The sequence below is a fragment of the Myodes glareolus genome, chromosome 3 (assembly GCF_982192425.1).
Source record: "Myodes glareolus chromosome 3, mMyoGla1.1, whole genome shotgun sequence".
NCBI classification, from domain to species: Eukaryota; Metazoa; Chordata; class Mammalia; order Rodentia; family Cricetidae; genus Myodes; species Myodes glareolus.
This window is the reverse complement of record NC_142028.1, coordinates 109,938,388-109,949,049: the sequence shown is the minus strand read 5'-3', so window position 1 is coordinate 109,949,049 and position 10,662 is coordinate 109,938,388. Positions and strand designations below refer to the sequence as shown.

General features: G+C 41.5%; 1 long non-coding RNA gene and 1 other non-coding gene across 3 annotated transcripts in view; one reads left to right on the top strand and one right to left on the bottom strand.

The window, feature by feature from the left end:
* Positions 1-6,226: 6,226 nt before the first annotated feature.
* The window catches only part of LOC125412301 (uncharacterized), a 42,041-nt gene continuing 37,605 nt past the window's right edge, over positions 6,227-10,662 (bottom strand). For both annotated transcript variants that reach the window (XR_015000810.2, XR_015000811.1), the window contains 3 exons: positions 8,347-8,466; positions 7,850-7,997; positions 6,227-6,535 (listed from right to left, as the gene is read on the bottom strand). This is a non-coding gene — a long non-coding RNA (uncharacterized LOC125412301). The remainder of the gene's footprint in view (positions 6,536-7,849; positions 7,998-8,346; positions 8,467-10,662) is intronic.
* On the top strand, positions 8,595-8,701 carry LOC125412705 (U6 spliceosomal RNA). Its single transcript, XR_007235656.3, has one exon. It is a non-coding gene; the product is annotated as a U6 spliceosomal RNA (small nuclear RNA).

The following is a 10,662-nucleotide window of genomic DNA, read 5'->3' as shown; positions in this document are numbered from 1 at the left end:
CCTCCATTGACTTCCTTATTTCATGTAGGTGTTTGTCTGCAATCTTTGGAATTTATTCAAGAGTTAATTCATGTTCTCTTTCATTTCTTTTCATATCATTCTTTTGAATTTTTTTGTCTAGAATTGGGAGCATGGATCTGGTATTGGCAAAGTTTAAAACAGATGGATTGTCTTGGTTTGTCATGGTATTTTGCTTTTGCACTGGACTTGTACATCAGTAATAATGTCATTGGTTGAATCCTTTTTAACTTGTATAGGTCATTTTTCTTCTTTAAGTTAGAAGGGCTTTCCATATTCATGAGCAACCACCTCCTGAAAAAGTTAAAACATCATTTTCCTCCGTATTTCCTCTAGTATTCCAAACACCAAGCTCTATAGCCAGTTTTCCCCTAAGAGTAGAATACTGTCTATGTGTCCAGTCATTGTTTATGGATAGAGTAAGGATAATTCACAAAACAGTCATCCATTAAATACTAATCATTTGGGGGTAGTAAAGGGACATTGGTAGGACTGTGTGTACGAATCTATTAGTTGTGGGTATGAATGGAAAGAGAAGAAACACAGCCTGGCTGGTGATTAGGATGGGAATGAAGGATAATAGAGGAGGGGATACAGTAGAGAGGGGAACAGCAGGGATAAAACAAAGTTGAAGGGAGGACAGAGTTTTGTGGACTGGTAGGCAGAAAAGAGAGGTAAGGGTGTGTTTTCATGCAACAACACTCTAGAATGTGGTGAGCCTGGCCAGAGGCCATTGTTTGCCAGACAAAAAGACAAAAGGAAAGAATAACTAGCGGCAAGAACATAGGAAGGCTGGGATGGATGCTGAAATGATATTGGGTATTAAACAAAGATAGGGCAGATGGAGAGCAGAGGGAGCTGGATGGAGACATAGGATGTGAAACTGATTAGTCTGGTTCTTTGTCTCCTTTGTGCTCTCAGGTTACTTCCCTGACACTAGGAAGCCCTCTGTGCTGGGCAGCACAATCCACTCATCAAGACCTTCATTTGAATGATCAGATAACCAGTGCTGTCCTGGGCAGTACTTCTGAGGCATCACCTCAAATCTGGCACACCCTTTAAATTCCTTCAGGGATCAAGTTGTGAATATGGGCCCCACCTCTGTGCCTAAAGCGGTTCCTATTAGCATATTAAGTATGTTCTTTCTACGACACAAAGATTCTTTAGATAAATGGATAAATATCATTCTTGTTTTACTAAATATAATTTTATCACCTTCTTTGCTTTTTTATTTCTTCCTCTGTCCTCACTTACATTTATTTAATATTTATTGAACTGTATAAGAATTGTGGAGTTGTTCATGCTAAAACAATCCCATCAGAATGATCTGTTCCTTTTATCTATTTCCTCTGTCCTTATAGAAAGTATAACTCTCCAATTAGATTTTGTTGTTTTGGCTCATCTTACTTTTGTCTATTTGACATGAACATGACTGTATTAATATTAGCTGATATTTTCTTATGGGTGTAGTAATCCTGTGCCTATTTCTCCATTAATTTATTCTTCCATCTATCCATTTACCCATCATTCATCTGTCCAACTTTTCATCCCAGCTTGCCCAATTTATTTGAGATGAGCCCACATGTTTAATTTTATCACTACTTCTTATAATTAGTTGTCTTTCTAGCCACAGGGTAAATAATACTTTTGAGTTATATATGATGAATAGCTGCCAAATACTCGTTGTCAGCCTTGTCCCTCCAGGATGATCATTTTGTTAAGCTACTTCCTCTGTCATTTCATAAAACTATAAAATGATATTTTAAAATAGTACCATATAATCAAATCGTCACAAAACACTGGAAAAGAATTAGTAAACCTCTTGAAACTTGAGTCTTCATGTTCTTAATGGTTGCCCTCTTAATTAACGGCTGTGAGTTCCCACCTGCTGTCCAAATCATTGTTCCATTTTCTCACTTAATTTTTGTACAACCTCAAACCCTCCCCACTTTTTCCTCCTCAGAGCTCTGCGGTGCTTTCCACCTCCCTTCTCTCAGAATGTATTTCAGTGCACCATTTAACTGAAGGAGGACTGAGAAGAAAGGCTGTGCTCTTTGTGAAAAACACTAGAGTCTTCTTGACAGGGAGGGGCTAGAAAATAAAAGGAGCAGGCTGTTAAAGTGTGAGCTGTGCTTGAACACATCCTAAAACGATTCAATTGTCTGTTCCGGATATAAATTATAAGCTGAGTGATTTAAAGACAACTCCCACTGACTATTAAAGTGGGAACTGTTGAGTTAGCCAGATCTGAGTTTTCTGTGAACTGCTTCTTTATGAATCACAGTGCTAACTGTTCGAGCCGAGTGACAGTAAACAAAAGTGAGATTTAAGAAGTGCCTAGAGGATGCATGAGTCACGATAATTCCGTACTCTAGTTCTGCCTCCAGATAAAGCTTACTAGTAAATTATGAACACATTAAACATCGCTGCTTATGCATTAATAAATACTGAAACAAAACAAAATGAATTATCTCCCCTTCAGCCTGACTATTGCAGCCAACCTAGCTAACACGTATCACTCAGTTTCGGCAAGAAGATATGCCTAGTTTTAGATGAAACAGCAACGACAAACTCTGCATTTATTTAGTAATAACTCATTAGAGTCTCAATATTTGTAGAAAGAGCAGGTCTTATAAAATGCTGAATTCTCCAAAATTCTCAAATATTCTATACCTCTAAAAGAAATTATCATAACAATAACATTAAAGGGGTAGGAGTCTCCTGATGTTTCACCTAAATAAAAAAAGAATTAAGAATCCTGAAACCTCTGATTCTCCCTGCCCCCTCCCAGCTGATTCAATGTCTCGTCACTGCTTGGTTTCCAGCTCTAAGTACACTGATTTTGAAGTCCATGCTGAAGAAACCCTTTGTGTTCCTGCTTTTCTCCTTGCCATATTTGGAAACGTGCAACGCTGAATGCAGTAACGGAATCTGTGGTAGAGACTAAACACCCTATACTACACCTCAGCTCCTCCTCAAATTCTAACTGGGAGGCCTTAAGAAAGTCCATTGGTGTGGTCCTAATTCCTCACATACACATTTGAAGGGAGAATCCTGAGTCCAGTGGCACACGCAATGCATCAACTAACTTTTAAAAGGATAGCCTTAGAAGAACCAGAACGCTGGTATCGCCTTAAGGAAAGAAACCTTCAGAACCGCTCTGTGGATTACCTTGAACAAAAGTGAACCCACAATTGAATCATCCTCTTCTCTCCCTGTATTTTCCATCTGTCCTCCGTTTGTGTTGCTGGCTTGTCTGTAGTCTGTCTGTTGTGTGTATCTTATCCGTCTCTATTGCCTGTGTGTTCCAAACAACAGGCATTGCTCTGTATTTACTGAACAACCCAGAAAACATTGCATGTGGGGGTTGAGGAATAGAGGATTCTTTACAGGCATCTTTTTTTGTTTCATTTTGTTTTCTTCAATACAGGGTTTCTCTGTGTAGCCCTAGCTGTCCTAGAACTCCCTCTGTATACCAGACTGGCCTTCTAGATTTGCCTGCCTCTGCCTCTGCCTCCAGAGTGTTGGGATTAAAGGCTTCTGCTACCACTGCCCTTCCTTACAGACATCGTTAGCAGTTTAGAGAGGAAGTTGTTATATAAGATTGTTTCTGACCTTTTAGTTGGGTTCGGAATATGATTACCCCATTCATACACAGATATTGCTCTGAGACAGTACATGGAAGAGTACATGGAAAAACCCAAAAGAAGTAAGATTGGTTATATCGTTGTTTTCTTAAAGGCAGGTTAAACAAGTAGGCTAAATACACAGCAGGATACCAGGCCAAGTCATATATATATAATTTTATTTTATTTTTTGAGACAAGGTTCTCTGTGGCTTTGGTGTCTGTCCTGGAACTAGCTCCTATAGACCAGGTTGGCCTCAAACTCACAGGGATCAGCTTGCCTCTGCCTCCTGAGTGCTGGGATTGTTTCCAGGCCAAGTCTTAAGTGACCTCAATGTATGTTGTGAACTTGGCTGTGACGGTCAGCAAATGTTCCCATTTCTTTCAATGTAAGAGATATTTTCATAAAGTTGTATCACCGCAGAACAGTCTGGAGAGGCACAGCTTCACAGTGGCGATGTATGACCCAAAAGCTTTGGCTTGCACCTCTAAAAGCAGAGGAGTAGAGTCTGGAACAATGGCTCAGTGGTTAAGAGCATTTTCTGCTTTTATAGAAGACCTGGGTTTGATTCCCAGCAACCACAAGGCAGCTCCGGGGTTCCTGCTGCCCATTCCTGACGTCCAAGGGCTCAGACATGCAGGTGGAGCCCATACACACACTCAGGCACATACATATACCCATAAAAAGAATCAATGAAAACAGAGAACCTAGCCACCATTTTCATTTTCCATGTTTAGCTTTCTTCTCTGCCTGCCCAGGGAAACTGGAAATGGGGTGACATGCACCCCAGCACTCTACGTCAGAACTTCATTAGACCTTTTACAGCTTTGCCGACACAGAAGAGGGCATTTTACAGTCAGGGTTACAGTTGCCTTCTCTTCTCATCCTGACTGGGAGCAGGCCATTGTATTTGACCACATTTTTATGTTCTGTGCCCTACATTTCCACATTTGCTCTTTCTTATTTCCTCAAATCTGAGTTCAGTTGGAGTGGGGAGCCTCATTGTCCCGGCTACTTCTGCCCAGTTCACAGTCTTCATTGCTTACCTGTTCCAGCACCTAGGGTGCCCAGTTCTTCTCATACAGCTGCTCAAATCTTTCCTGGCTCCTTGCCGTGCTTGCACTATTACACACTTTCCCTTCTTCACCCATCTATCAAGTGTGACACTGGTGTGATATTTTAATCTACAAAGTCCAGGTTTCATAGTGAAATCATCAAACAAGTCACAACAGTTTTCATTCGTTTGTATATACAAGCAATCCTGTCTCGGGCGGGGGACCGGTTATGTAATGGTCAGAGGATGGCCCTGGTCATCTTTAATCATGCTACAAAGCCCACACTTCATAATCAAGTAACCAAATAAGTCACATTTCTTCCCTTTGTGTGTGTGTGTGTGTGTGTCTTGTGGTGGGGGGATATACGGAGGCCAAAGGTTAACACTGGGTCTTACTTAATCATGTTCCACATTATTTTGTATAGAATCTTTCACTAGCCCTGAAGACTGTGAATTCAGCTAAACTCTCTTTCTAGCAAGCTTCAAGAATCTTCCTGACTCCACCTCCCAAGCAACAGAACTATACGGCCAGGCCATATTTGTTGTTTTTGTTGTTGTTGTTTATGTGGGTATCCAGGATCCTCACAACTGCATGGCAGACACTTTACAAGTTGAGCCTTCTTTCTAACCCCTCTTGATGTTTTAGGTAATTTATCATTCTGTGTTGAGCTGCCTGCATATCTACCCTGGTAACATGCAGCCCATGGGCCACTGTTAGGAAATACTTGGAACTATCCAATCCAAAGACAGAAGAGCTTCAAATTCTGTGTAATCTAGTAGTGTAATCATTAGTCACATGCGACTGTTAGTTACATGCTTAAAATGTGATTGAGCATGTGAATTCAAATTTGATTTAATTATCGCTCCTGTGGTCAGTGCTAATACATTGTGTAGTATCAGCTCTTGGCCCCATTAGCTCAAATGTCACTTTTTACTAAGTAGGGGGTTAAATTATTAAAATGACGCTGAGAACATAAAAAAGAGATTTTCAAAGCCCCTTTCTTGGAGTTTCTTATTAATTGGTATGGGCTTGCATCGGAACGTGAATGTTTTGGAGGATTCTCCCAGAGGTTGTAATAAGCAGCCAGGGTTGATAGCCATTGCTCTAGTCTCTACCTCCACAGTCCGATTCGCAATACTTGCTTGATATTCCAGAGACACTGTGGAACAGTCAGCATCATCAAAGTTAGCATTTCTCTCTCTTCTTACCTCCACGTTTCTTCACTGTATGATGAAATGCTTCCATTTCATCTACTGAATTAACACTGTGGGGGGCAGGCTGGGTAGAGTGTATGATTGCACCATTTCACCTATTATGTATATATATTTGAGATAATTCATACTTTATAAACCTTCAATGAGGCTATGCTTGTGTGAGCTTGTATGCTATGTCAAAACCATCAACTTTAATTAAAGTTGTATATCAATAAAAGACTTCTAGGCTAGACTGTAAATTCTGAAAGGGCAAGGACTGCTACTATTCATTATCCCACCCATAGTACTCCATACGCAGTATGTCACAGAGGCAGTGGATTAATCATTCTTTAATGAATAATTTACCCCCAAGAATTTAACCCAAAAATTGCATTTGAAACCATAGCCATATAGTACCTTCATGCAAATCATCTATATTCTTGAAAAATATCAAAATGGTAGATCTTCTTGAGCTGAATTCATGTGTGCCATGTGTGTCACATATGATGTGTATGCACGTAAGAGATGCATGATTCCTCTGAACAGATGTAAGGGAATCCAGCAGTTGCTGCGTACACTGAAGAATCCTGCAGCAGCTCCTGGTTGTGCACAGCTGGTTGCTTTGCTCTCCATCACTGACGTCCTGGGAAATATGGTATTAAGACGGAGAGAACAGATGGTGCAGGGTGTGTTACTTGAGACGGTTTTGCCAGGAGGTAAATTTATGCTTTATAAATGTACTTCAAAACTGTGCTATTTGATTTAATCACTTAATGCAAAGACAGCTGCATACTATATTTGCCTTAACTGCGGTTATATGGGTTATCTGCCAATCTGTTAATTATAGTATTTTGAAAGACTTTTGGAGGAAAAAAAAACAGTAATTATACAGATTGGGGTGGGGGAAAGGAGTATTTTTTGAAGCCTAAATTCAGACATTCGTTCCAGCTAACATAAACTTATTGACGCTTTAGAAAATCTGTTAAGAAAATGGGAATCAATGGGATAGCTCCTCTTTGAATTACCTGTGTGTTCTCACTGCCTAGGTTACCATGGTGACTGCAGTGAGCGGGTGTGGAGTGATCCCTTGGCAGACCAGCGCTTCAGGCTGCCCTCTAAGGTTTTCTGGCGACTGCTCAACCCTCTCAAAGAAAGAGGAGGAGGTTCAAACTTGATTCTGTCCTTGACATTCTCCTATTTTCCCACACCCTTTCTCTCTCAGCCTTCCATGCTCTTCTCCCTGCCTATGGTTTCAGTAATGATTAGCCAGATTTAAGAAACGCTGGACTGGGGAAGGGGCACATTTTAAGCTTAGTCACACAGCTTAGTCTTATTCCATTTAAGATTTATAAAATAAAAGAGCCTTTCTTGCTGAACACTAAATGCCACACACTTGCAGAAAAGTCTGGCCTATTTCCCTTACCCACTGGGAAGTCGTGTTCAATGAATTTCATTGTCTTTTGAGATTTCCTGTCTGTGGGCAGTGCTGGGATAAAAGGCTGAATCAAACTGCACATCAAAGAACTGTGAGAAAACATTAACGCCTATCCGGTCAAAGCCTCTTACTGAACAGGGGAAGAAACTGAGGACTCATATTATTTTTTTTTTGAGAATACAGTTTAATTATACATTTCTGCCTGCCATTTTTGCCTTCCAAACTCTCCAATATACCTATCCTTGCTCTCCTTTAAATGCATAACTTCTTTTTTTATTGTTTTCCCATGTGCATGTGTATGCATATATATATATTTCATGCATACATATATATACATACACACATTTGTATATATACATAGATATAAAATCTATTGAATATATATATTCGATAGATAATAGAGAAATAGAGAGATATGTATATACATAGATACTCCTAACTATAACCTGTTGAGTATATATAATGTTGACTGTGCATGCTTTTTAGGACTGACATTTTGACACTGGACAACCAATTGCCTACCCTGAGGAGGGTCACTACTTCCACTCCCAGTTTTCCTCAGTGACTTGTAGATCTTTGTGTAGGTCGAGATCTCATGGGCTTCCACCTTTGAGTTTGGCCTGTAGTAGGGAAGCCGCTTGTTTTTCCCGGCCGCCTGGCTAGCTTAGACCTGAAAGAAACTGTATTAATTAAATCACTGCTTGGTTCATTATCTCTAGCTTCTTATTGGCTAACTCTTTCATATTAATTTAACCCATTTCTATTAACCTGTATATTACCACAAGGTTGTGGCCTACCAGCAAAGTTTCAGCATGTCCATCTCCGGCAGTAGCTCCATGGTGTCTCTCTGACTCTGCCTTTCTTTCTCCCAGTGTGCAGCCCAGCTTTCCCTGCCTACCTATGTTCTGCCTTGCTATAGGTCCAAAGCAGTTTCTTTATTCATTAATGGTAATCACAGCACACAGAGGAGACTCCCACATCATTGGCCTAGTCATTGGTGTCATTCTTGTTCAGCTCACCTGTGGGCAGTCGTGTGGGTGAGACTTTATGGGTACAGCTTCTGGTGTTGCTAGGGGACACAATCACACAACAGACTCCCCAGTCCTCTGGCTCTCTCTGCCCCTCTTCTGCAGGGTTCCCTGAACATTAGATGCAGGAGAGAGTGTTGTGTAGAGGTATCCATCAGGACTGGACTTCACAGTTCAGCGTTTTTATTGGCTGTGGTTTTCTATAATGGTTTAAGTCTGTTGCAAAAAGAAAGTTTCCTGTGCTCGCTTCGGCAGCACATGTACTAAAACTGGAACGATACAGAGAAGATTAGTATGGCCCCTGCGCAAGGATGGCACGCAAATTCATGAACCGTTCCATATTTTTAAGTAGACAGGATTTCCATGCAAAACTTGGGTGCACGGGGAGGGGGTGGATATAAGGAGAGATGGGTAGAGAGAGGGGAGAAGGGGAGGATTGGGGAAAGCTTGAGGGAATGGGATGGGTGGAATGGAGGAAGGGTGGATATGGGAGCAGGGAAGTAAATATCTTAATTAAGGGAGCCATTTTAGGGTTTGCAAGAGACTTGATTCTAGAGGGGTTCCAAGGTTCAAGGAGAGGTCCCCAGATTGTTCCTTGGGCAGCAAAGGAGAGGGGGCCTGAACTGGCCTTGTCCCATACCCACACTGATGAATATCTTGCCTATCACCATAGAACCTTCATCTGGCGATGGATGGAGATAGAGACAGAGACCCACATTGGAGCACTGGACTTAGCTCCCAAGGTCCAAATGAGGAGCAGAAGGAGGGAGAACATGAGCAAGGAAGTCCGGACCAAGAGGGGTGCGTCCACCCACTGAGACACTGGGATGGATCTAATGGGAGCTCACCTAGGCCAGCTGGACTGGGAGTGATGGAGCATGTGATCAAACTGGACACTCTGTATGTGGCTGGCAATGAAGGCTGACGGAGAAGCCAAGAACAATGGCACTCAGTTTCGATTCTACTGCATGGACTGACTTTGTGGGAACCTGGTTTGTTTAGATGCTTACCTTTATAGACCTGGATGGAGAGGGGAAGACCTTGGACTTCCCACGGGGCATGGAACCCTGACTGCTCTTAGGACTAGAGACGGAGGGGGAAGTGGGGAGGGGGAGGGAAAAGGGAGGCGTGGAGAAGGTGGAAACTTTTAATAAATGAATAAATAAATTTGAAAAAAAAGTTTCCTTAATGAGGGGTGAAGACTACCTGTTATTATAAGGACAAATGTTTAAAGATTATCATTAGGAATCGTTCTGGTTTAATATATTAGTGGTTGTGGATTAGCTTTTGTATTAGTTGAAGAAAAATGGGGACACAGCCCTCAGTTGTCCCCTTTAGTAGTCTGAACACATAACTGGCTGGAGCCTCCTTTTCCACAGCTTTCAGTGCAACCCAGACTGAGACTCAGGACCCTGGGACTGAGCATCACAACCTGAAAGGACATAGAGTGCCTACTTTGTGCTAACTTTGGAGATGAATACTTTCCAAATAACATCTCAATGTAAACTTCTACCCCGCTATGGTGTAAGTGTTGTTTTATGCATTCTACTGGGTAGGCAACTGGCTTTCAGAGTGAAGATACTCTACTTAACGTCACACTGTAAGTTTCTAATGGAGTCTCACAGTCAGATGTGGGTTTGTATCTGGACCAAAGGTCTTACATTCCCCAGAATGTATGATTCTTTTTGGAATCTTTTTTCCAAATCCTTTTTTTTAAACCAGCTCTGAAAGGTCCTGTTTTGAAGCACATCTATGGCTTGTTACTCCTAGACAATCTTCTCCCTCAGAATTCATCTAATGAATATGTCACAGGCCTATTACATAATGTTCAACATCCCTAGCTGGTAAACTGGTATGGGTTTAACCCAGGTCACCTTGAATCTCATCCACTTCTGTATCCTCCATCACATCATGTGCTGCCTACATATGAAGGAAACCATGGGAGCCAGTGAGCCCAAAGTGTGACTGACTCCAACTCTTTGTGGAAGCCAAATGACAATGACACTGCCAAATAGAATAAGAGGGGCACTTCCAGCTTCTGAGGCTTTGGAAACCATCTTAATCATATTTCATCGATGTGAGTTCTGTTTTAATTGCATAGACCGTTCTATGTCTTGCTAAGACTATTAAGACCAAAGCAGGCCTGGCATGGTGGCTCACGCCTTCAATCCCAGCACTTAGGAGGCAGAGGCAGGTGAATCTTGGAGTTAGAGGCCATCCTGGTCTACAAAAGGAGTCCCAGGACAGCCAGGGGTAAACCAAGAAACGCTGTCTTGAAAAAACAAACAAAAATTCAAAACAAACAAA